Source organism: Metopolophium dirhodum, chromosome 2 (assembly GCF_019925205.1).
Source record: "Metopolophium dirhodum isolate CAU chromosome 2, ASM1992520v1, whole genome shotgun sequence".
Classification (NCBI taxonomy): domain Eukaryota; kingdom Metazoa; phylum Arthropoda; class Insecta; order Hemiptera; family Aphididae; genus Metopolophium; species Metopolophium dirhodum.
In genome coordinates, this window is record NC_083561.1 from 10,261,452 (window position 1) to 10,289,000 (window position 27,549).

General features: G+C 29.0%; 1 protein-coding gene across 3 annotated transcripts in view; it reads left to right on the plus strand.

Moving 5' to 3' along the window:
- Window positions 1–27,549, plus strand: part of LOC132939151 (protein artichoke) — a 241,829-nt gene that overhangs the window by 115,751 nt on the left and 98,529 nt on the right. For 2 of the 3 annotated variants that reach the window (XM_061006176.1, XM_061006177.1), the window contains one exon: window positions 18,113–18,145. The gene's annotated coding sequence lies outside the window, so the exon portion shown is untranslated. Of the gene's footprint in view, window positions 1–12,228; window positions 12,380–18,112; window positions 18,146–27,549 lie in introns of those variants that run through there. The other variant, XM_061006178.1, reaches the window with a different exon arrangement.

The window sequence follows — 27,549 nt, forward strand, 5'->3', positions numbered from 1 at the left end:
CATAAAATATCTATAACGAATAAATAAAAATGTAAAAATAACTTAGAATGAATGTAATTAAAGTTTTCATTTGTAATGACAAAATTGTACTTTAAATTCCAATTTTTAATTAAATACTTGTTGTACACGTTTTATTAGAATAAGCAATGGTTAGGTACTGTGAATCATTGATTTTATTGAATATTATTATCATACCTTGTTTTTACTTAACCAAAAGTTTAATTAATTACAAACTTTACACATCATTTGGCCACGGTTCTAATTTTTAATAAAACTCGTGATTTTATTATACATTTTTATATTAATGTAGTATAAATGCATTACTATTTTTTTTTTTCATACTATATTTTCAATTTTAAAATAATATGCCTATATGCGAATATTATAGCTTTAAATGTGTTCTAGAGATTTATTTATCTTAAAAGTAAAACAGAATAATATGTTTTATATCAATTTAACTAATATTTACGACTTAAAATATTTATGGGTTCCAATTTTTATCGCATTATACTTAAAAATGAGTATTATAAAACTAAATCTATAAATATATATTTATGTTTGTACTCTATTGGTATATATTGCCCATTCAGATAATATTTATTAGAATAATAATATAATACGATTTTTCAACTGTACGTGTACTTTAAAGTGGTTACGCACATCAAAATGTATATATTTTCATGTAGTAAATGTCGCATACGAATCTAGTATATCTAAATTAATTTTTTTCTGTTCATATTTATAAAGTATACCTAGTATCATATTAAAATTTTTATTTTTTTTACATTCTGTATATTGTTAAATTCTCGTGAATTAATTTAACGTAATATTTACTCAAATTCTGTTAGGATTTAGTCGTGTTATTATCAATTATTGTAAAATCTTCATAAACAATCATAGCAAAAAAAAATTTTTATAGTATAATAACAGTTTTTGATTTTATAATATATAATACCTATACTCGTTGTATACTTATATTTGTATGCCATAATGAATAATATAATTATTCAAATGAAAAAAAAATCTTTTATATCTTTAAGGAATATTTTAAAGAAAAATATGATCTGGATTAACGTAATAAATTTATATAATATACCTGAGCAATAATGTATTGAGCAAATATGTGTTTTTAAAGAATATAATATAATATACCTATTGCAACATTATTTATTAAAAAATCATGAATACAAATTGGGTCTGTACTTATAGTTACGAACATTAATTTTTTTTATATAATATTCATACGCTCTCAGTCATTAAATAAATACATTTATTTTTGAGATATTGTTAATATATTTATGTGTATATTTTAAATCCCCACCACAATTATATATTTGTATCTTTCATTTGTAGAATCCGTTTCTACCTTTTGGCTCTTATATGTTTATATTTTATTCAAAAACCTAATGGGCCCCACTGTATCTATACAGTACATTGATACGATTTGTATGTATATCGGACAGTCGTCTATTTAGAAGTTTTACAATGTCTTCTCCTGACACAAGTTGAGCGTAGTCGTGATTGGTACATAAATACCAAAAACAGAATAAAAAATACATTCAAACTTGTTTATGCATAAATTGTTTCAAAAAATGAATAATGCATATTTTTACTAGTGAACGAAAACTATACGTAGATTGAACAGTTTATAATCATAGCGAAATAAAATTGCATAACAATAGTTATTTATTTGAAAAGTTTATCAATTACTAAATTACAAACATATAGACAATTAGTTTAAACCGACACAGCGTTCATAACATTCGTGAATTACTGATACATCAAAATAAATTCTTATATATCATTTTGGGTCGTTTTATTTAAAATTTGTATTATGTTTCTGAAGTTCTGTTACTGAATGGTCTCCTCTTCGTATGTTTCATGTTATGAACTCTTTCTCTTCATCATCCTTATTACTTATTAGTTTTATTCATGTAAACAGATTGTAACATAATTTATTTAAAAAAAATGATTTTATTATTTATGTTTTTTGACTTTCTTATTATCACGTATGTTTATAAAACAAAACAAAAACCATGAACTTCTTATCTTAGTGAGGTTTTATGATTTATCAATAAATCATTTAAATTTTATCTGCATTAACTAATTTTTTGTTTCTTTTTTATTTAATTAATATAATTGATACTAATAATTTTAAATAAATAATGCATATCCAAAAAAGGTAACATAAAAATCATGTTTAGTCCATAAGTACTTTCTTAAAATTATTACCCAAAAAACATTTAAGAATAAGCATTGAACAATAAAAAAAAGATATTGTCTAGTACGTTTGTATTGTACGCTCAAGAATTTACTCCATAATAATATTTAGTTAACTACCCAACAAGTCATAATAGGCACTTGATTTTATTTTTAAAATAATATTTATTTTTTAGGAAATTATAATAAGCATGAGCTCCAAAACTGAATAAAAATTAGATGTTTACTATCCAATAAGCCCAAATTGTGTTAATTTTCTATTTTAATTTTTATTCATTTATAGATTTATAGATTCACTAGTAGGTTTAACTATACTATTCATTAAGAATTATTATATTATGATGTAAATATAGTTCGAAAGAAAAAAATCGTCGTGGGAGGTTAGAAAAGTATACGGCTACTTTTACTGAGCTAAAATAATATTGTTCATTAAAAGGAATATTAATCACGCGCAGTTGTACAGTAACTGTACCAAAATTAAAGATACTTGAGAATTTTTTATTCACGTGTGATGAATATGTAGGAAACTATTTTAATTATGTCCTTTAGAGGTATCTATTTATAATTTGTTAATACGGTCTAGGAATTGTGTCATACAATTAAACTTGAATAGTTGCATGTCAATGATTAAAGGCATGTGACAGATTAAAAGCCAACAGCTGTGCATAATGTAATGGAAGAAGGGACTATATTATGGTGTATAATTATACATGTTGCAGTATTCACAAAATATCTAAAGATTACATAGTATTAAGTTAAAAGCTTTGTATATTGTACTCACGGAGCCTAATTCAAGTGTTGCGAGCGATTCAATTAATATCGTCTTTGTATTGAAGTAATATAAAATCACGCTTTCCATACTCCATTGCCCACTTTTTTTCTTTATATATCTATAATATTCTATTGTCAACTCGTCTTTTTTATTTGGAACTTACCTTATATCGTTTCATTCTTCTACATTTCAATAATAGTCATTTACGTCAATATTATTACTAGTTCGATCAAGTTCTTATATCGACTATTATAACCTATAAAAGCAGTTTTTAGTTTTAGTAAAAAGTTGTAATGACAAATAGTGGTGATTACGTACGTGTCAGAACTTGATATTTTTAATTCGTCCACGCATAACTTTTTTCTGAATAACTTTTTAAAACTTTCTCGAGTTTGAACACTTTCTACATTTGTTACTTTGGTGAATCGATATCGGTTGTACCTCGCCCAATACGTGTACTTTGTTCATAATTAATTTTTATTTTGTTAAAACAATCCTTTTTTAGTACTGTTAGCACTTCAATATGTTATATTATGATTTTTTAATAAAATGTATTCAATGTTGATTTGCTCTGTATTTTTCCTGTGCCCACACTGATCGGTTTATGGATCTGCAGCAGCCAAAACAAATGCTCTTAGTGTATTAGCTATCAGCTGTCGTCCCAATCATCATGTGATAGACGGCGTTTTTCTTATTTCCTCCATTTGTTGAGGCAATTTTTTTTTCTGTTTTACGGCATTAAAAAAACAATTCAATATAAATGTGCACATTTTCTATTGTAGTCCATTTACACTTTGAGTGTTTCTTTTGTCTTAGTAAATTGAATCCCGGTTGAATGAAGTTTGGGGAAAAGGAGCAATTCACTTTTTATAAACACATTTAAATGTCACGCCATAGACGTGCGTATAGTGCGTACGCATTAAAACAAAAACCTTCGTGGTTAACCATTTTTTTTTTCGTATTTTTAATTACTGTCGCCTTTTCGCCGACACCACTTCTATATTCCATCCTTCGTAAAGCTTTCGCGTGGAATATTCATCGTCACACGCAAAGAGTTCATTCAACGGCTCGCCGCCGCCGGGACGTGCGATATATTATACTTACGTTGTTGAATGTGTATTACTCAAAATGTATATACTTGCGGGTGTGTTTGTGCAAGGGAAGTTTTAGTTAGCCGTTGTTTCAGTAAATTAATTATATTTCCCGTCACGTGAACGTAACCCAAGCCCAACGGATTGTACTTCACACAGCAAGCGTCTATGTGTGCACAAGGGATTTATACTAATTTTAGTGCATTTGATTCCACGTTAAAAAAAACACGTTGATGACAAACGTCCACAGGACGCGTTTGTGCACTATTCGCAGGTTAGGTTAGTAACGAGTATTTGTTTTTGTGCGCTGACTAAATATTATTACACTAAAAAACCAAGCTGCAGAAAATATAAAGAAGTATTATATTAAACCTGCGCTCGGAATAGGACACATACATTATTAACACAGGCGTTTAATGTCGTTGAAAAAAGAGCGTATTGGGTCTCCGTAGAGTGAAAATGTCCTTAAAACATGATTTGACAGGCTGTAGAGACGGTGGAAAGGCCGATGCAGCAGCAGATTGACCAGAATTTATAGTCATCACTAATCAATATAAACCAGAAAACCTATACCAATTACGATAGACGAATTAATAAAACGTACATAGTAATTGTGAGCAAGTGGCTTCTATAGTTAGATGGCAAGAATAATATTTTAATGACAAAAAAACCTATAAACACATTTACATCAAAACAATATTTCAGTGTGCATCGAGGACGAGGAAAATAAATGCACCAACAATGATTATAATACGAGTATTGCGTACCTACTATAATAACTTATAAGTTAATAACCTAAAAATTACTAAACTAAAAACAATACACGTTTTAAGTTATCTGGATGAATTTCATACACTAATAAGTGCCGATGACATTGTCAGAATTCCATCTGATTTTCGGAGGGTTATCCGAGAGGTCTTGTATTTGAGAGCTGAGCAAGTACACTATACACTATAATTTAGTATTACTGCAGTGTGCAAACTTACCCACTGCCTACGGACTATAGAGGACAAAGATAATGCGAATCGAAAGAAGAACGCACTGACTACTGCTCGTTGAAAATATAAGCCCAGTTGTCGTACACATAACTCGGTACCTAGGAACTGGTTCTTTTCGGTTGTGAGTGGTAAGCATGTACTGGTGATAGGACGGCTCTGAGTTTCAAGGACCATCTTCCTCGTCGACATCGTCGACATGGCCGTCCCCTGTACGCGAAAAATACCTAATAAATAATCTGACCGTTTATATTTTATTATAATATTTAAATTTACTTGTTAAAATGAGCATTGAGCACATCATCATAATAGTATATAATAATAACATATTGCCTCCCCCACAGTTAAAAATAACCACCCAATGACCTAAGTTGCCGCGGGTTAATTAATGAAAAAAAAAAATAAAAAACATATTGGTGTTGCTGTTGTAAATTGGGTCAAATGTGTCATCGGACTTCGAATTATCTAGTTTCAATATACTGTTTTAGGCAGCGTCAATCGACTTAATTGACTAGCCACACAAATATCATAATCTCGCAAACCGTCGCGTTGAATGATATACTTTATAGCTATACAATATATTATATCGGTAGTCGGTACGCGAATGAAGCCCCCGAAATGTGAGTTTGTGTGTATTGCTAATGGTATCGAATGTGGAGAGGATTTTCGAAAATCCCCAGTCGGATGAATGTGCGTATAATACAATAATTAATAATATACACTTTCCAGTTTTCGATCATCGGTTTTATATAATGTATTACACTATTGTTATTATATAATATATACGACACGGATTAATGGAAGAGAATGGAAACGATGCTGCATTTACCTGCAACCTACCGAAGTTTTATTTTTCACTAAAGTCAATAATATCATAGAACAATGCGATAACAATGAACTAAATAGATTACTTTTGTGCTTGATCTGTAAATGTGCATTAGAAAATTAAATTAAATGTTATTTTAAAAAATATTAGTTCTGATTAGGTACTCGACGGACGACATTTTTGTGTTTTACTCTACTGCGAATGTCCAAAAAATTTAAACAATATGTATTATATTAAATACATTAGCTAACAGTTTGCTACTCAAATATTCATGAGTGGTATTTACATAATATTAATATTATACGTGAACGTTTTATGATGCGTTTTTGTAATCTGTTGTAGACTGCAGTGAATAAAATCTTCGGAATATATATTCTATAGACAGGAGAAATTTACAGAAAATAAACCTTAAAACGTTCGTATTCCCAAACAATTGTCAATAGAAAAACATTTGGCTAAGTGTTTGGAAACGGAATTGCTCCGAAGACTAATGTTTATCGTGTCTATTGACATTATTCGGTGTAGGGTTTTTGTTCGATAAAATGACCGCGTTACATTTTCGATTGGCACACACATTCGGATAATTTTATTGTCACCATAAGATACAATATATTACGTACGGTATAATAATATACTATCACGATAGTGCGTACGATAATTAACGTACGGCTTTTTCAAACGTATTAACCAACGAGACGCAGTTGCATGACACGAACTAATCAATTTCGAATTATTTTTACCATGACACGCCGCGGAGATCGGTTTACGAGTCGAGTAAAATTCTTGACCCGGAGTGTAGTGGCTGATTGCATTTTTTTTTTTAAATACGAATAATTCAAATACGATCGGGATGTGCCGCGAGGGAGTTTATTTTTTTTCCACTCGGCCGTGTGGAAAACGTCGGTTGGCCCCCTCCTCGGCGTCCTGCAGCAGCAGTCTGAAGAAAATCCCCAAGAAACGTTCGACACACGCACAGATTATACGCCCGTTGGCTTAACGGGAATTAAACCGCCGCACAGTGCGTATACATGTATATAAGCCTAAATGTAAAAACCTATAGAGAACATAACACATATATTATTATATTGGCCAGCCACACCACTGCATCGTACATTTATATCCCTTTATTTACGCCGAATTGTCCAGATAATTTTGAAATGGCGTGTAATATTGTGTGGAGAAACCTATGTAATCACTTTAAGGATTTTCTGACCCTCGGCTTCAGTAATGAAAAACAACCACGTCGGATTATCATTTATCCTAAATATTACAATTTTGTAAGCTAAAAGCGATTCGCTCTGTTGGCGTTTTCGCCTGGAACAAATAATGGAATGTGATCAAAAAGTTCAGTAGCTTATTTAGTAATATTCATAATATGCATTTATGTATACAGTTATACACATTCTGAGACCAGCATGTACACGTACACGTGCGATAAAAGTTTAAATCCGTACACAATACTTACCTTAGTGATAATACGTCTTAATACTCGTACATTTAAATATGCGCATGGGTAATGTTTTCTTTCTTTTGATTTTATAACCACTTAAATACATTTACGAATTTAAAATTGCATAACCGTTTGATGAATTTACTGGGTGGTTGTAAATTAAATGACCAATCACGGATAGGCACGTATATTTGTTCTCTTTTAAATGACAGGTAAATATATACGAATGATTTACGTTTGCGTGACCCGGAATAAATACCGTAAAATCAAATAATAATGTACACCTTTGCTGTTTACATACATGAGATATATCACATAAATAAAGCAATATTAAAAACAAAATATTAGCTACACCCACATATTTTTGATGGACAATATAATATTATTATTGGCTAAAAATATAACGATCGGTACGGTTCAAAAACTTGCATGTAGGTATGAATAACCTTTAAATTTTATAATTTTAATTATATTAAATATAATATTAAATTTTAATATAACATTATTACCTTGGTGTACTATAAATAAAAAATAAAAAAAAAAATTTTAAAAACACACTTTTCCATAAAAACATTTAAAAAAAAATTTTAAAAATTGCACTAAAAAGACAAAAATAATTCTCTGTACTTAAAAATAATGAAAAATTTATTGATGAAAAATTTAAAAGTGTGTGGTGCTCATACACTTGACATATATTCCCAGTCACTATCTAATAAACATGATTGAACAAAGAAGTGTATGTGAGACTTTCCTTGGCTTTTAAATTTTTCATCAGTAAATTTTTCATTATTTTGCTCTTATACTTGACATATACTGCCAGTCACTATCTTATAAACAGGATTGAACAAAGAAGTGTATGTGAGACTTAGCTCGGCTTTTAATGTTTTGTATGATGCACCACACACTTTTAAATTTTTCATCAATAAATTTTTCATTATTTTTAAGTACAGAGAATTATTTTTGTCTTTTTAGTGCAATTTTTAAAATTTTTTTTTAAATGTTTTTATGGAAAAGTGTGTTTTTAAAATTTTTTTTTTTATTTTTTATTTTCTACTTTTTAGTTGAAAGTAAATATTTTTATTAAACGTTTAAGAAATATGTTAAGCTTCGTAAGAGGTTGCGGTTTTTTTTGGGGAAGAGAGAAAGTTCAATATCTGCGAGAGATATTACGGCGACGTCGTGGGGACAATCCTTTTTTTTTTTTTTGGTCCATGTCCCAAAATGACAACGGATTATTGTATTGTCATCCAAGACCAAGGTCTATACCAATTTTCAGAATTTTTCATCTTCAAAAAGTGCCTCAAATCGAGCGCGCAAGATTTGATCACAGACAGACGTGAAACCAAACTTAAGAAAAGTGTTAAAAAGCATGCTTCATGGGTGCTTCATATAATATAATGCATACTCTTGCTGTGACAAGTTAAAATTTTTTCGAAGTTTTCCACAACAGTATGTTAATAACATAAAATAAGCCACAATACATGTTTTTTTCATACATAATTTTGTGACAAATTGTGTCCGTTTTAAATTCGATCGTATCATAATAATTAATACAGTTAAAAATCAACCTTTTTTTCTTCGTAACTCAAATTATCTCTGCATGACTAGCCGCAAATTACAAGCGGTCGGTTACCACAAAACAATATAAATTTGTAATGTGAAATCCTTTCTGACATTAAACGTTACTGATTTTAATTGGTTCGATCGAGAATTCAAGAACATTAACTAATTTTATGGTGTACAACGAATGATTGATTAATAACTGACTATGGTTTTACTAACGAGCACCGAGTTTAGATTCTAATACTGAAGTGAGAAATGTATTCTTGGTTTGATAATGACGTTTTTTATACTCATAAATAATGTTTGATCGAAAAAGCGGTCCAAAAATATAAGCGGAAATATAATATTACTGAAAATACATAATAGACAAATACATTATAATATGATCGATGAACAATGAATATATTATAAACGTGATGTTTGTTAAGATGTTGTGCTTTAGAAATTTGTTTCTAAAACTATGTTATGAGGTGGAAACGGTGGAGGGGGAGGGTTGGCCCGGCGTTGACGTTACAACTTGATTACACTACGCGGAGTCCAGTAAATTTGCGGTGCAGATTAAAATCTACTCTTCATCCCATCGACACCTAATAACATGTTAGTGGCCATATCCGATATGATGATAGTCAAGTACTCAGTAGCGTACTTTGGCATCGCATCTACTCGACGATCACATCTCTCTATATAATATTGTAAGCATATAGTGTACCCAATAGTTATACCGCTAAATAGTGACCACGACTGCAGTTCAATATGATGTTTTTACCACAACCAACATGACGATTGTTTACTTGAAATCTGATAATGTTAACACAAATCATGGTTTTTTAAAAACATTTTCATGAATATATTTCAAGCCAATCTTTGTGTAAATCTTTTTCCACTGTGCTGCAGATCGTGGTATGATTATTTTAATGAACTATTCAACTATGAGTGTCGGTCAGTATGAATACAAAATTGTTCAAAATGTAAGAAAATATTATATATTGTATAATATTATACGACCACTACTGCACTGTTTCATATAGATTTGGTTACATTTTTACAAAGTTGTTATTTTTACCATATAATATTATTATATTTATTTTGTCTTTTGTACAGTCAATTTATTATGTGTCTCGTCTACTAACAATGGTAGGTATTCCCAGTAGACTTATATTATATCATCCGTCTTCATAACATTTGATAACTTAGAGTCGATTGACAACTTACTTTAGTTGAGTTTCCGTTTGAGAAAACGGCTTACATCATACCTTTCATCATAAAAAGATAAATTGAAAAAAAAATAAAGTTAAGCACGTTGTCAATTTGTTTAATAATATTACACCAACGCATTATAATATACTTTTATCAAGGATTTATTACATACTCATTTACATACTTTCCAAATCGGATGATAATTTATGTTAGGGCATGTTTAGGTAACTTTGATCTGTAAGTCGTATTTCTATTTTTCGTGGAAATAGTCATAATGCCAGATAACGATGAACAAAGTGGATGTTATCATAAGCAGGGAATGGATTTACTAGAGTTTACTTAATTTTATGCAATTCTAAGAATTCTAGCAGAATAATTAGTAGAACATTGTTTTCTATATACAGATTTACTAGGCATTTATACGAGTACATATTATAAAAACACAAGTTACTCATATTATATATACCTAAAAATATTATTTTTTTTTTACTGATATGGGTCTAGTCGTAAACATTTATTTACTATTTAAATCATTAAATCTGTTTTTATTAGATGTAAATTTAATATATTTATACCTCATCGGTCTAGTGACCTAGTAGTATGACCTAGTAATATGTTTATAATTTCCACAATTTTTAATTTATTTTATAATACTCGGACCAGAAGATTTCTTATCTAATATTTTTTCGTTTTTTTCGTTTCAAGTCACAACAAATATTTCATAGGTACTATACTATACTTTCTTAGATCAGAAAATTATACTTTTTATTCGCTGAACATTCATTTGTCAGTTAATCGTATTTTATCATTTTCAGCGTATATCGCATAGTTTACGTTTTACTATAATATATAGGTACCTAGGTATTTCATCGAAAGTCATAATACTATAACGTATATTTGTGTACTTATAAATTCGTCAATATCTATTATAGTCCGTAACGAAAATGACTCATATGAGCTGCAAACTTATGAAGTTTACTTGATTTCTTAAACTCTTACTTTTAGCGACTTTACTAAATATAATATTGTGCATACTGTTGTAAGCTTATAATTCTTCCTCTTCTTCTTCTTCTTCTTCTTCTTCTTAGTTATCAGACATTAAGACCATACTGACAAATGTATTTTCCGCCATTTATCCCTATCTCTTGCCAAGTCTTGCCATTCAACATCCGGTTTCAAAATCTTCATGACGTGCACGTCTAACACAACTTGATCTTCCCAACTCAGCCTGAGGCAACCTAGTGGTCTTTTTGCCGTTGAGCTATTTCTTAGTACTATGTGTATTAAACAACCGTATTTGGGTCAGGTATGGTCGACCCACTCTAATCTTCTTTTATTATTAAGCTCACTATATACTAGGGTACCGGTAATGTTTTTTAATTTCCTCTATGTTTCAAATTATCCACTCTCTGGTGTTAGTGTACAAGCAAAAGCCAAATATTTGTCCTGTAATTAAAAAATACTATGTGTCCGTATGAACAATTCGTACTCGATGGTGAAATAACAAATTGACGGACGAATATTGTTTAGGACAGGTATTGAGTTTCTAGATGAGTTTGGCACTAAAGCTGAAATTCATCTCGGTCATTAATATGCCGTATTAGAAAAAAAATAATAATGTGCGTAAACTGTAAATGTTTTTTTTTCAGCATTTTGCACGACTAAATCAAATCATTGAACTATTTGAACTCTTGAATTTAATATCAGTAACACATTTTCGCAAATGAAATTTCAACTGGATTTGCGAGTTGAATTGTTATTCAAGTGTACATAATTTTTAATATTTCACTCGTATGGTATTGACAGACCATTTGAATTTTATTTGCATTTCAAAGTGCATTACTTTCACGTAAAAAATATATTCACTTTGGATGATTTGAATAGAGATGTTTTAATAATACACGAGGCATGTGACTGGCGGACGTGACCAATTGCGCCACTTTAACGCTTTTACCATGAAATACAATCAAACTGACCATTATAATGTAAACGCTGCCCTCTTAACTCGACACAATTATGCCCTAGATTTTCGATTAGCCATTTTATTTTTAAATTTATATTTTTATATTCGTAAGGATTTATATTGATCGCCATCAGTAGATATCATGGACGTTCTGAAACGAGAACGTGTTATTTTATTTTTGATAAAATGAATAAATTTAGAAAGTTCCGGGATACAAAGTGTATACGAAATATTAATACGGTGTACAAAATTTATGCACGTGTTAGGTACTTCAGTAGTGCAATGTTAATATTATAATCTCGGTAAGTAAGTTTTTTATAACTTAATAACGTACAATAACTAGAAAGTTATTACTGGACTTTTTCAAACTCGAATTTATAAAGTTAAATCATAAATGGGATTTTTTTTTTAAATGGGTTTTACAATATTACTTAAAATTGTTTTGTGAATTATAATTATTGAAGTTAGGTAGGCTGATAAATGTTTTCTGGGATCGTATTTGGTAAAAATTCTATAATACCAATATCATAAATTACGTAGATAATGAAACACGATTTTAAAGTTGTCCAACAGTAATAAATATAATTTACCTAATCATATTCCATAAATATTTTATGACACGATTTTTTTTTTTTTATAAGTCTAATATTGCTGCTTAATGGTTATTATCAATTTATTGTGATTGTTCACTAACTTGTTTAGGATATTATCATGGGAAGTTAATCATATTTTTGATTTATGACCAAAAGTAAAGAAAAATAATTTGAAATTGATAAAATACGATATTCTGCTATGACATAAGCTGTTTTGGACTCTTGAACAATAAATATAAATTAATAATATATTATCTCCTGCCAGCGATATAAAAATAATTAAATACCGATTATATGGAAATATACAATACTTTGGTATTAAAAATGTATTTAAATCCGTTTTAGAAAGTTAAAGCGAAGATGAATCGATTACCATATTATCTCTCGACAGTTATAATATTTTATTATTTTATATCTTTAGAAATGAATACAGACATTATAATCAGTGAACAATGTTTTAAGACAAACATGCTGTTTTGCCTGTTTTTCATATGTACATAATAACAAGGCGCGCGTATATACACGATATATAGGGCAGATTAAATATACGTATATACAGACCATTGATCCAAAAAAAAAAAAATATTTAAACGAGAACGCGTAAACTCACTAAAACATGCATCATTTATAGGACAATTAAAAATACTAATCTACATTATTTAAGCAAAAGAAAATTCCTGGAATTCTTTAGTGTTTTGCACCATTATTTGCATAGGGTGTCTATAATAAATACCGCGCGCAGCTCTTCTCTTATTTCGTACACCGTGGCATATAAAATTCAATAAACGAGCAAATATCTACGTTTTTATTGTTAATCCTTAAAATAAACGACCTTTAATACGGTTTTGAAAACCTCGTATTTTTTTCTCTTTCTCAACCGTCATTGGTTTTTAATTGTGCGATTGCTCCAGGCTGCGCATATTTTATTTATTGATTAGTACATTCACCTTTATGATTTTTTAACTTCAATATAAGGTTTCCAGAAGAACAACGAAGGTTCTGATTGTTGCTACGTTCCTTAATCCTTAAAACAAGAAACATGTTAGTTCCACGAAGATAGCCAAGTGCTTGATATTTTTTTCAATTCAATTAAATTAGGAATCAAAATTTACTTTATTGAGAATATTGAAATAAACATAAGTTTATTTTTGATTTTTAGGCAAATAAATTAAGTTAAAGTCATGTTGAACAAATTCAAATTAACAAGTTAAAATGTATGAACTTAATTGTTTAGATTTTGATGGCTTACAAATTCCAAATAGCAATTACAACAATTCACAATGAATCTGATAAAAAATATTTATATGATTTCTTCTAGAAGAAGTTAGTTGTAATTTATTATATTATTGTACCTTCAGAAGTTATGAATATGATACATTCAAAATGATATCAAGAAAACGTATGTTCAAAACTATTATTTTATAGGTGTATGATTAAGAAATAGCAAGTACAGGGATTTTTTTTCTGTATATAGCTCTTCAAGCGGAAAATGTGTTTTAGGAGATCTTGTTTAATTTAAAGATTGTTTAAATTATTTTTTTTTTATTGACAAATTCCATGGTTTAGAAAATATTTTTATGTTTCAAGTTTTTGGAACATTTTGCCAATTTTTTTTTTAGTAAATATTTTTAGTACAAAATTTATTATACTGATAAAAACCAAGATATTGATAAGAGATATCCACATAGTGCAATTAATATTTTTTTAATCTGTAAGAAATGCGCATTTCCAAAGTGAATAATTTAAAATTATCAAGACATTTTTGCATTTTTATTTTTGGACATTTTTGTGATTTTTAGGGCTTTAAAATTCCAGTTCTAATATAGCAAGCAATAATAATTATTAGTATATATATATATTTTATAATTTATTTCTATTATATACTATGCGTTTTGTTGTATTTTCGCTAGGGTAAATAAACTACATGATTCTTTCCAGAAATTAAATTTGTGTTATGTATCTATACAGCGCTAATATATAATATATGATATAACGACATAATATATATATAATTTTTTTTGAAACCAAACGAACGGATTTAAAAAACAAAGCTTTCACGTGCGATTTGAGATTAGCATTTGCGTTATTACCAACAACACAACAAAGTTAGATGTAACAAAATCCAATACCAGCTTAGAGTTATTCAAACAAATAACCTTAGAAAAATACGTTGCAAATAAAAGTTTCAACACGATTTAATGCATGTCTTGAATAGTTTTTTTAAAGGTGGAAATTGTAATCAAAAGACTTCAAACATAAAATAAGAATTAATTAATTTACGTCGGGTATGATTGCACGAATAAAAACCATGTTATCAGTATTACAGATAATTGGTATGTAAAGGGTGTAACAGAAACTTATAGTTGACAAATTTGATTATTAAAAAAACATATTATGTACTGTTTAATATATTATGTAACGATATAAGTAAAAATCAATTTATAAAAAAAAAAAACGTTATTTAATACAAATATATGATAAAAAAATATTATTTATTAAAACTTAAAGTAAGTAAATATTACATAATAATACCTATACATAATTATGTTAGTGTTTATTGTTAGACCACTATTTAATCTAAGAATATTATATTCTTTGTGCTAACTATATAAAGTATAAACACTTACTTATTAATTACATTTCAGTATCATAGCGATAATTTAATGATTTCGGAACATACTGTAATAGTGTAATCTAAACACAAAAAAGCGTTATGCGGTTTCGATACACGCATTATAACTGCAGTATAATTTCAATGGGTTAACTGCTCAGTTTAATAATCATGAAACGATTGTAGTATTATTGTGTGTTTCAAAGTATTAAGTACCATATAGACTATAATCTCGATGGCAGTATAATATTATAAAAACAAAACTCAGCACAAACCTATATGATTTGTTATAAAAATAATATTATATAATAATATAACGTATGTACAGAATTTTTTTTTTAAAATCCAATCATAAGATTTTCTAATTGAATCCGGAAGCGACTTCATTAACGTTATCAAAGAACTAAAGTTGAAAAAAAAAATTACAGTATTCATATACGAACCCCGCGATGCCACGTTTTAAATACTTTTGAATTTCGATTAAAAATATAAAACAGACCCATAATCCACAGTATATTGCATGGTAACCTCGACGTTATAAAAAGGGCTAATTAAATGTATAAATGTAAAAAAATATATATAAGTATATATTTAATATTATATTATCCTCTTGGATAAATAATCACGAATTAAAATGCATAACATTAAACGAGGTTTGATTAGGTTTAAAAGACCAGGATTTTTTCGTCCGCTTTGAAGTAGTATACAAACGCGTACTGTTTACAGTCGTATATAGGGCCGTCGGCTTTGGCTGTGGCTTGAGGTTGGAAGGAGGAGGGATATCGTTGTTGTATTATTATTATATAGTTAGTGTGTATAGTACAGCTCTACCAATTTTAATTAAGAACGATAAAATGAAAGAGGAAAAAGAAATTCCGACCAGTTTTTGCTGGACGAATATTGGCTGCGTTCACGTTATATACACGTTTCTGCTGTTAGCTGGGTATATATATATATATATATATATGATACATTTATACGATGATAAAGACGCGACGGGTCGTTTAGGTACGTCGTTTTCCTAGTCGTAATTCAACTGAACAATTTTCAGACGCTTTCCACCCCCACCCCCTCCCCACATGACTATACCGTGTCGGATTAAGTCATAACGGCGCGAGATTCCGTATAATATTGTAATGCGTGTGCTGGCGATGTTCAGACAATTGTTTTTATTTTTTTTAACATTTCATTAAGTTTTTTTCGACCGGAAAACCTTATAAAATCGATATCACGTAGGTAGGTACTATCGTTGCACAGCGTTCAAAATGTCACTAGGTTTCAACATGTTATTCCATAAATGCCGCAGTTCTCGTGCAATTTTATACTCTATGTGTATACCCATATTGTACTACTCGATCTGCGTAATAAAGTAAAGTCGTACGAGTATAGTTATTACAGTGACATCCGTCGCTAAAACCAAATCGCAGTCACGGGAAAAACATTTCTACGAGTGATGACGTTTATTAATAATTATTGTTTACCGTTAAAATAATAATATTATAATAGACCCGATTTTATTTAATGTCACCGCTATTACTTTTGATTTTATTAGACTACCGAAAGTGAGCGATAATAAAATTATGCGTCATATTGTAAAGTACTTTCAAACACTTTATCGGTTAGGCAATATATAATATTACAACAATACTTTTAATCTGAAGAAGTTTGTTATTTGACCGGGTATGGTAATAGAGTGAAAACGTTTATGATAAGTTTTTAAATTTAAACTTTAAACGTTACACAAAATGAAAAAGATAATAATATATATTTAAAACTTATATTGAAATCATTGCTTGTAAGGACTAGGGAAACCGTACAACAGTCGTGCCCACGCGTATAATATATGTATACTCTTGAAATAACGTATAAAGATTATTATTTTTTAAAAAGTTATGATAATGATTTTCAAAGAAATATAATATAGTCATATATTTTATTGATAGACATAAACTTTGACAATTATAAGCCAAGTTTATTGTTATATTGTAATAAATAATAATTCAATAATGGTGGTATTATAATACATATATTATATATTTTACTAATCAACAACCGAACTGTAAAATTATAATCATACAATTATTATTTAATTAATTATATTATTATTTATATAATATATTTTTGTAGTACGATGAATATATTCATTCTGGACCTATTTTAGTTTTGTTTTTGTATCAATATAAGTTGCTCATTCAATACGTAGTATGTAGTAAATAGTAATTACTAATTAGACCACAACTCATGACGTAAACTTGTGCGTATATGTGGGACGTGGGTATTGTTACAATAATATGATTAATTAATTATTATGGGTGTGCAGTGAACTGTTCAAAATGTATATATCTGTTATGGTATATAGCTCCTAAAATCATTTGTAATGAATAGTTTGTAATTTTTTATATATCTGTATAACAATTGAATATAATTTTTGCAATAATCGAGATTATTCAGTTATAGCCTCTCCGCGACTTATACTTTTTGATATTTTGAAATATGTTAATTTTATCAGCTATCGCTCGAATATTATACATTTTATTACTTATTTGACTTCTTCTGATTTGTAAAAAAATAAAAACCAATAGAAAAGTTATCTATAATGCTGAATTACAAAACACGCATGTTTTAGATTCATTATTACTCGCCAGAATCGTATTTATATTGTCCGTTAAAGTAAAACGGTTAATAAACCTTGACTATCTAAGCCCTTAGGGAAAGAATGACTGCAATTATATTGTGTGCACAGTAATACCTTATATAGCTATACAAACTTTTGTTTAAACTAAAATAAACTTCAATATTATACTAATAAGTTATAATTGTTCTGGTTTCAGATTCAAGAATAGCAAACAAGCATGTAGAAAACGGTACGTAAATAAAATCTATTATTATTGTTAAATTAAAATTCTGTATTCACGTATTACTGATTAGCTACGTTTAGTATATTAAAAAAAGAATTTATTGGCTTTGAACGATAGTTTTATACCGAAAACTTGAAATTAACAAGAACGAATTTGCAACGTTTGCTAAATATAAAATAGCAATACATCAACTAAAAGTAATTTTAAGTATCAGAACACGGTATTTTTTTTTTTTTTTTTTTTTTATTCAAAAACCATCATAAATTACATAGGATACAAAAATATTACGTTAGGTTACATGGTTATCTATCTCTTTTAAGCTTTTAGCTTGTGTTAGAGATAGAGAGTAATAATATTTAATTAATTAAGAACTATATACATTAAATTATATGAGTAGCACAGTAAGTGATGAATGAACAATAGAAGTACCTAATGAGAAAAAATAAAAATAAAAAAAAGATTAATACAGATAAATAAATATTTTTAACAATAGAAAAATTGTAAGAATGAGAGATAATATTAAATATTACATATAAGATATAACATATAAAATATAGAATATAAAAAAAAAGAAAAAATGATAAATTAAAATAACAAAATATATAAAATATAAAATATAGCAAAGGATATGAGAAAGTTAGGTTAATTGAGAAAATAGCCAATGATAAACAATTTTTTTAACATTAATTTTGGAACAGTGAATATTTTTTTTATATTGACATGGCATACCGTTAAAATAGGTATTATTAGGTATATATATTATGATATGAATGTATATGGTATTTTCCAGATCAATTTTCCGTACGTAATTTAAAAATAACTGCTTTGCAGACTCATCGGAAGGTCCAACTTGATTTATATCATCGAAAAGTATCAACAGGACACGCAAAGGGATTTTTTTTACAATACGATCCTTTTTTTCATTAAAATTGTAATTCTAAATCTCCTGCCTATTTTTTTTTGTTTAAACGATTTTCATTTTCATTTATATAAATAGCAATGTATACAATTACGTGATAAGGTTTATACTTGATGTAGCCATGTAGGTGTAAATTTATTTTTCTTGAGGAAAAACAAAAATCTTTTGATATAAATAACTTTAATTTGTTTGAGGTAAAATTATAGTTTATAGTGAAAATTAACTTATTTGCACGTGATTAATCAATGTAAATCTATTGAAACATTAAACAATATTATAGACTACAAAGTATGAATTATCTTCAAGTCTTCAAATATGTTTTATTCTCGCATAGTCCTTTGGAACGAATTTAATATTCTATAACAACACATTGAGTAGAAAAATATAAATAAAATAGGAGTGAAGTTTGGTTACGCTTATATAGGTACATATACGCATATATATCTATATATGTGTATATAATAGTACGAGAGTGTAAATGAATTATTAATTTGTTGTCTCATTGTGATAATAAAATAGGTCGTTGGTAACAAAACGAGTGGTCTTGTAAAATATTGCGTTTATTTATGGTAATAGGGATACCTTTTCGTTTCGCATTTCCTGGTATTTAGCGTTATTATACGTATGATAGAGAGAAATATGGAAAATAATATTGTGCTTACTTTGCACCATCCTTTATTCCGGCGTTACCCCGAGTATAACTACCAAAACTGTACTGAATAATGAATTAAAAAAAAAAAAAATACGATGACAATTATTATTAAAAACGAATGGAGTCGTTAGGATATTTCATATTATTGTCGTTTGACCAACATGATATTATGTATTTATAATAATACAAGTACCTATCTATCTACGTCATATAAATCGTTAGCTTGTATACCATACGTTTATTGTATGAGTAGTGTATGGCTGTTGGTATTAAAAAGTTCAATGAGCGATCGAAAGAGTCGATGACGCGGGTTCCTATACGCGTATTATTTGGTCGATGTAGTTATTTTGCTATAATATACAAAAATAAAAATAAATAATAATAATAACTCTCATTTCAATATTATAGGTAAGTACACGAAGTTTAGTAACAATTATTTGCGCGGACTTTGTAACGTCGTTTTTTCCCTTACCAAACCGTCTGTGCGCTCCAAGTCCAATCGCGACATAAGAAGTTAATAATTTATAGCGTACTCGGCGCAGCAGCGGCGGTATATGTACAGTTTGTAAGTACACAAGTCACGCGCTTAACTTGGGAACCTACCCAGATGCGAACCACTTTTTTGCTCCCCTCTTAGACTTGACATGCAAACACAATTGCGCTTGGGAGATAGATAAATGTAATGTGGATGTATTTTATTGCGTCCCGATGCCCGATGGTTTGGTGAGGGGAGTGTAGTCGTTGAGAGGGTTAGATGTACGTTAACGGCTCGCAGCAGCTGAAGGAGGGCCCAGTGGCTTGTCCTGCACGATAAACAACCGAAGGCGAAACAAGTTTGTCAACCTATATAAAAGAGTGTGCTCCATATAGGTATTTATATATTATTATAATACCACTATTATTTTAGCTATATATTATTGTTTTTATCGTAACATATGCGTACATTTTGCGTTCATGTGCGCGTTGCAAAAACGTTACATTTCCGACAGTGTTTATATAGACCTGCAGGTGCGCAAATATAAAATAATGACACATTATTGTCAATCACACAAATATTTATTTACGATCAGGAGCGAATGGACCTCAACTTGACCCAAACCCTCGACGTAACCCTCGGACCAAAACCAGATCAGAACATAAAAATTCTGAAATTTCTAAAACTAACTAATTTAATCGATAAAATGTAACCGTATTGTTAATATAAGAACATAATGTATATAATTTAAACAGTAATAATTAGGACATGTGAACCAATGGCCTATGCTGCCGAGTTGTATTGAAGATCAATAATAAAAAAAAAAAAAACCAAAACATTTATTTCCAAATCGTTTACCTATATCCCACCTATACTAGGTAGACTCTACTTATTATATATATAATATAGTTTTTGAGTTTTGCCGTTTCTTCACACAAAACTCGACGGTTTTATTATAACAAGACATTATAATATACTATATACTTAGGTATAGTTTCTCACAGACTCGATTCTGTGTTGGTAGGTACACGCAATAAGCGATTATTTAGTTCGTGTCGCCTTGTTATTTCGTCTGAAAACCTTTCCATAACGCTGTTAGAACACGTGAATTTTCGATTCACAAGACATCGTCACGTACGTGATGCACATTGCACGTTCACGGCGGATGTATTATAATAATAATAACGAAACGTTTTGACTTGCCGTCGGAACAGCCAACAGTGCGTTACTTCCTATACGGTAACTAAGTAGGTAGGTTTTGTAGTATATTCAGCCCCAAATATACAAATATTACTGCCGCGTTTGTTGATTGATCTGCCGAATTTCGTCCCGATTCAGTTGTTAATCAACGACAAAAAAAAAAGTAAACCCATCCGTTTTAATAGAATATATAGCTGGTACCTACAGCGAACGCGAGAGATACTCGAATGATTTGTTATCGTATTTATTTGGGTTTTAACATAATATTTCTAAGACAAATTTTAAGTTTATTTGCTTGCATTAACGTTCGTTGCGGTGTATTTATTATCATAAATAATCCGAACAATCTTGTTTTAAAACTTTATCGCCGTTGTCATTATACTTTAAAAATGCAATAATTTATCGTTTAAATTTGAAACTATTGGCATTGTCAGTATTAAAAAAAAAAATCACGAACAACTTTTAAATGTTATTAATATTCCCATTAGTTAGAGTTATCGATATTAATGATCGAAATAGGGGTTTTTCAAAAATCTGCCATGGTTACAAAAAAAATTGTTTTTTTTTTCACTAAGCTTAGGCACAGCAGAGTATCGTTAGGCAGACCTATTCAATTTCAATTAGATTATACTTATATAGATTATAATATATTTTAATCTATTTGATGGAATAATAATATTAAATAATAAAAACTATATATTCAACTGCCGGTAAATTAATTAGGATTTCTAGAATAGGCACATTTAAATTGACAAGAATACGATTAACCGAAAGGGTCGAATGCATTTACATGCTGATGTGGGATGGATCGCGTGTACGCAATTGTTTTGTCCACGGGAGGAAATTAATGTACCCTGGTCGGCACTCCATTGGAATCGAAATAAATAAATATCAAATATCTTTGTGCACGTATCACAATGCATTGGCATTATGTACGAGATATTGTATGTGCAATTTTTTTTCCCATTATTTTGTTTATATACTTTTTAGAATACGCTATAATTTTCCACAATTATTCAACGCTGGCTGTTCGCATAAAGTTAATACTCGCGGAGTGAAAATGCGTCGGCGGTGACGCCATATTATTATATAGGTCTGTGCGTGGATGTAGTATGCAAATGGTTGACATAAAACGCAATTAAAGAGGACCTATTAAATCGTATTGCTCCTATGTGTATACAAAAATGACCCTAAACATTTTTTTTTACGGACTGTCCGACATTGAGTTTATAGAAAATAAAATATTATACTCCTCTTTTATATTATCCGGGGCCCCTTTCACCCCGACATTGTTTGAAAAAGAAATTTGTCATTCGTGACCTCAACAAAGCTTTTCGAACCGATCACATTTCAGTTGAATGGGTTGACTTTATAAATTATTGACCCCAGGGACAAGGGGATAGCTTGGTTTTATTTACAGTTTTTCCACATAATTTAATCTTCTATTTTTTTCCCTCCACTAAACAAACGTATCAAGTTATTCGTCACCTGAATAAGTGCTCAGGAGAAATATTGAATTTATTTCATTTTTTTACGTGCAGTTATTCCGTTGAGCCACGTTTCCAGTTCATATGATTTTCAATTAAAAAAAAAAAAAAAAGACTATTTATATAACACTTACATGCGATATGATGATGATGATAATAATAATACTTAATAATACTAATGAATATAATATCAAGTTGGTTTCATCGTATATCATTGAACGTTTATAAGCTTATTTCTAGAATTTAATTGTCTATTTTTAATTTTACACTAGTCTAAAATCTAAATCTAAATTCAAATCCTAATTATTTTTACAACATAATGCTACTCAATACATTCTCATATAATATAATATTTTATTATATTGATTGCGAATAGTGATTACCTATATTTACTATTGTCAATATACCTTAATAGTAAGATTGATTTGATTTTAAAATTTCTCAAGGCTAACAAAATAAAATGCCCTGTAGACTGTAGTGTAGCGTGTAGGTATTGATATTTAAATAATATGCAATGGTAGAAATTGTAAAAATTATGCACACTCCTTATGGACATAATTACATTATGTACAAGTAAAAAGATTAAGGTAATGAACTTTTTATTATAAACATTATACCTACAACGTAGAAAAGTTAAGACATTAAAGGTAACGGTTTACGATGAATACATGTATATTGTATATAATATAATTTAATTTGAATTTAAAAACTCACAATTCAAACTCATATGCCGTATTAACAAACAGTTGCACTACGTATATTATAGTAAATTGCAGTAAAATGAATTTGGCCTTCTTCTTTATATCATTGTATAGGTACGTTATATCTACAATTTAAGTATAGCCGGCAGGCAGAAGGAGAACAATAATTCTTTTAATATTTATGTCAATATCTGTGTTCAGATTTCTATAATAATATGCTCATGCAATAAATGACATAGGTACTCTTTTTCATTTCATATTTTGTTAATATTCTTGGTTACTTGGTAGTTGGTATTAAATCTAAAAAAAATACCATGTAATGTATTTTACTTCCATGCGTATATGGTATATATATATTACGTATTTATTCTACGTGGTTTATTTTATTTTTCTCAATATAAAATATAAATTCTATCTGACTTAGCGTATATATATATTATACGTTCATTATAGAAGGTTTGGATTAAAAAAATATATATGTTTTGTTAAAGTTATTTAAAGTTTGCGTTTAACCACGTATATCATTTGCAACGTTACTTTCCTTATGCGTTTAATATTATGATATATTATTCTAACTCGTTTTCCTATTATGATGTGTATCGATATACCATTTTTACATTAAAAATTACACACACGGGAGGTAATATAATATAGTATTATGGATGTAGATCATTTTTATCTATCTATTATTGAAAATAAAATTATAGTAGTTTATCGTACATATAACAATATGTAATGGCACTATATGGCACTATACTATACAAATATACAATAGGTATATAAAACCATATTTTTTCAGAAAATTTAATATTCATAATTTATTGTTTTATGTTATGTTTTGTAATAATATTCTTATTTTTCGTTTAACGTTTGTTCTTCAATATTCAAACATTTTCGTTTTAACTTTCCGTTTTAATTATGTTGAAAATTTAAATCTTTTTTTTTTCAAAGGCAAACGTTATAATTGTATAATGTGACTAAAACGTTTTCGAGTACCTACCTACTGCATTTATAATGCTTTGATAGAAACAATACCATATATATTTTATATTTAAAGAGGAAATTACAAGTTAAATAATATGGTTCGTACTATTCCTACTAAACCCTCATTAGTGAGAAAATGTTCACGGGTTGAACTGAAAATATAATCATACCTAAAACCTATAGGTACCTCTTGAACAAGGTAAATTTCTGAGTGCACATTGATAAAACGCGTATGGATCGTAAGCACTTTTCAAGTCACCGAGCATAAAAACATAAATTAAAATAAACATACACACGTTGCATACACTGCACATAGAACGTGTGCTAAACATACAAATTGTCGACTGTAGTTTAAGTGTGTATATTACTTGCATGCGTGCACACAGACACCAACACCACTCGCTAATATGAATTTGTTTGACTATTTCCCGAAATAAATTTCCGTACGAAATGCAGCCAAATAAATATGGCCAACATGGCACATTATTATGGTTATAGTTTATATTGGAGTTTATAGGTATGATTGTATTAATATAATAAATAACTGTTACGGTAGATGTGCACACCAGATTAAAAAAACTCGTGATACGTGAAAATCCAAAGAGCGAATAATAAACGTATCAGAAACGTATACCGTAAATATTGTTGTTCGGGCATAGTTTTGCTGCGTTCTACAAAAGGGTGTTGATGAAATTTCAACGTTTTTACCGCCCGAAAGTTATTTAATATTTACTAAAAGCTATACCAACGTGGCTCTTCATAACGCGTTCGCTCTGTATCCTATACCGTTATGATAATATTGTTTTGTTCGCCAATAATGATTTATAAGTAGTATTATCTGCGATGCAATAACATTGATTGTAATACAAACTTTCGAACGAGGATTTCCAATCTTAAACTTTTGAACACTTGCCGATATAACTTTTCCATTTCATCAACGATGTTATCATATAAATATGATCGTTTTGTTTGCTACCATGGTGTAAATAATAATATATTAATAACCGGGACATCTGTTTATCTGACGTATTTGGTAGTGGCTTTGGTCCTTCAACTTAGATGGTAGAAGGATAATATTTTCTTGTGACATTGAGTATGACATTGACATATGATTTTCACTGCATAAATAATAGTTTATTCGGAGTAAACACATAATAATTTGAAACATACAATTATTTTTATTGTGTTTCAAATTGGAAGATTAGCTAAACTATTTCTGTTTAATAAATCAGACAGTAAAAGCTTTGACCTAACCTTTGACTTGCGCGTGCAATCATGTGTGCTAAGCGAGAAAGGAACGCTCAACACCAAATCTCTGTTGTCCATTCCTTCTGCATAGCTTCATTGGTGTTAGTCAAACAGTTTATCTTCTCATGTGGAAAATTTGATTTCTTGTGAAAATGAATAAAATGTCCTGTTCGAGATTAAAAAAGAATATGAGATGATTTGTTCTGTATTATAATTCTTGAATTTATATTTACCTACTTTTCTTCCAATTCATGTCTATGATAATAATATAAGACGTGTACAAAACCACTATTGTAAAATATATTCGAAATTGCATACGTGACTAAATATTATTAACTATCGACGTTATTTATGGAACTCACAAAGCATCATATTATTATGGTACTATTGTAGACATTTCTATAACGAGAAATATAGATTTTGCATTTTACGAGTTATATTTGAAAAAAAAAAAACATTTCATACCAATAATATTAAATTTACGTTTACAATATTGGTATGTGATGTGCGGTATTGGTAGGTATAATAATGTTTTCCTTCGATTAATGGTCGATAAATATTGTCGGCCGGATTCATCTGTAAACATTTTCCTGTTCAATAGTATTTCAACGCGTATTGTTTTACCTCAGATAAATTGTTTGGTTTTTGTAATTTCGATATCGTTTTTGTATATCTTTTTGTGTAGGTGCATTGGTGTGTATCTCATTTTAAATTATCTAAATAATATACACAGCAAACAATGGTGTCTTGGACTGCTGTAAGTTTTGAAATTGGGGCTTATTCTTCTCAAAATAGTTAACTTATGTATGACGAAAACTTTAAATAGGTCTAAAATATTATGGTCGATAACAAAAACCATTTTTCTTCACTATTGTGCAAAGCAATCTTTTGGGTGGAGTTTATTTTGATAAAATTATTATAAACAATATAAACGGTGAATTGACAATATTATTGATTTGTTGTACAACAACGCCGTTTACAATATTGTTCGTTCTACGAAGATATGTAATGAAATTCTATCGTGTGTAATTATTATTATGAATATTTGTGTGTTATTTGAATTCCGAAATGACTATTGACTAAGGGAGTCGTTTTCAAACACAATCATAATGTTTATCCGCCAATTTGATATGTAGTAATACCTACTGTAGTCTAGTTTCGTGGATATCCATTAGGTACATGATGTGGACAAGTCCAGTACCAACTACCAGGTACGATATCAAATAACTAATATTACCAACTATACTTAGAATATTCCTATTTAAGTTCTGAAGATATAGTCTGACCTTTTAGGTTTTTTTTTAATTGTTAAAACCTGTCTAGATATTATGTATAATAATGTATTATATTATAATATTGGATTGGAAATTATTCTCTTATTTGAATTTTTTTTTTATTACCTATTTTAAAATAAGTGGTTGTTATCACTTGAATAAATAAGTAAATTTAAGTTAAAAATGTATCATGATTGTGTCACTAAAATGAGATTGATTGTATCGGTTATATTTCATAACTCATCCTTATCTATACTCTATACTCTATCTATATATATAAAACTGAAATCAAGCAAAAGAGGAAATCCATGTTACGGTATGGCTTCGAAACTTCTTATTCAATTGTCATGCAGTTTTAATTAAGTTAGTTAATAATTAATTAGGATTTCGGTAAGTTGTTAATTTTGAAGGATTTTTTTTTTATTGGTCACATTATGCCCAAGAAAAGGAAATCAAACCTTGGCCGCTCC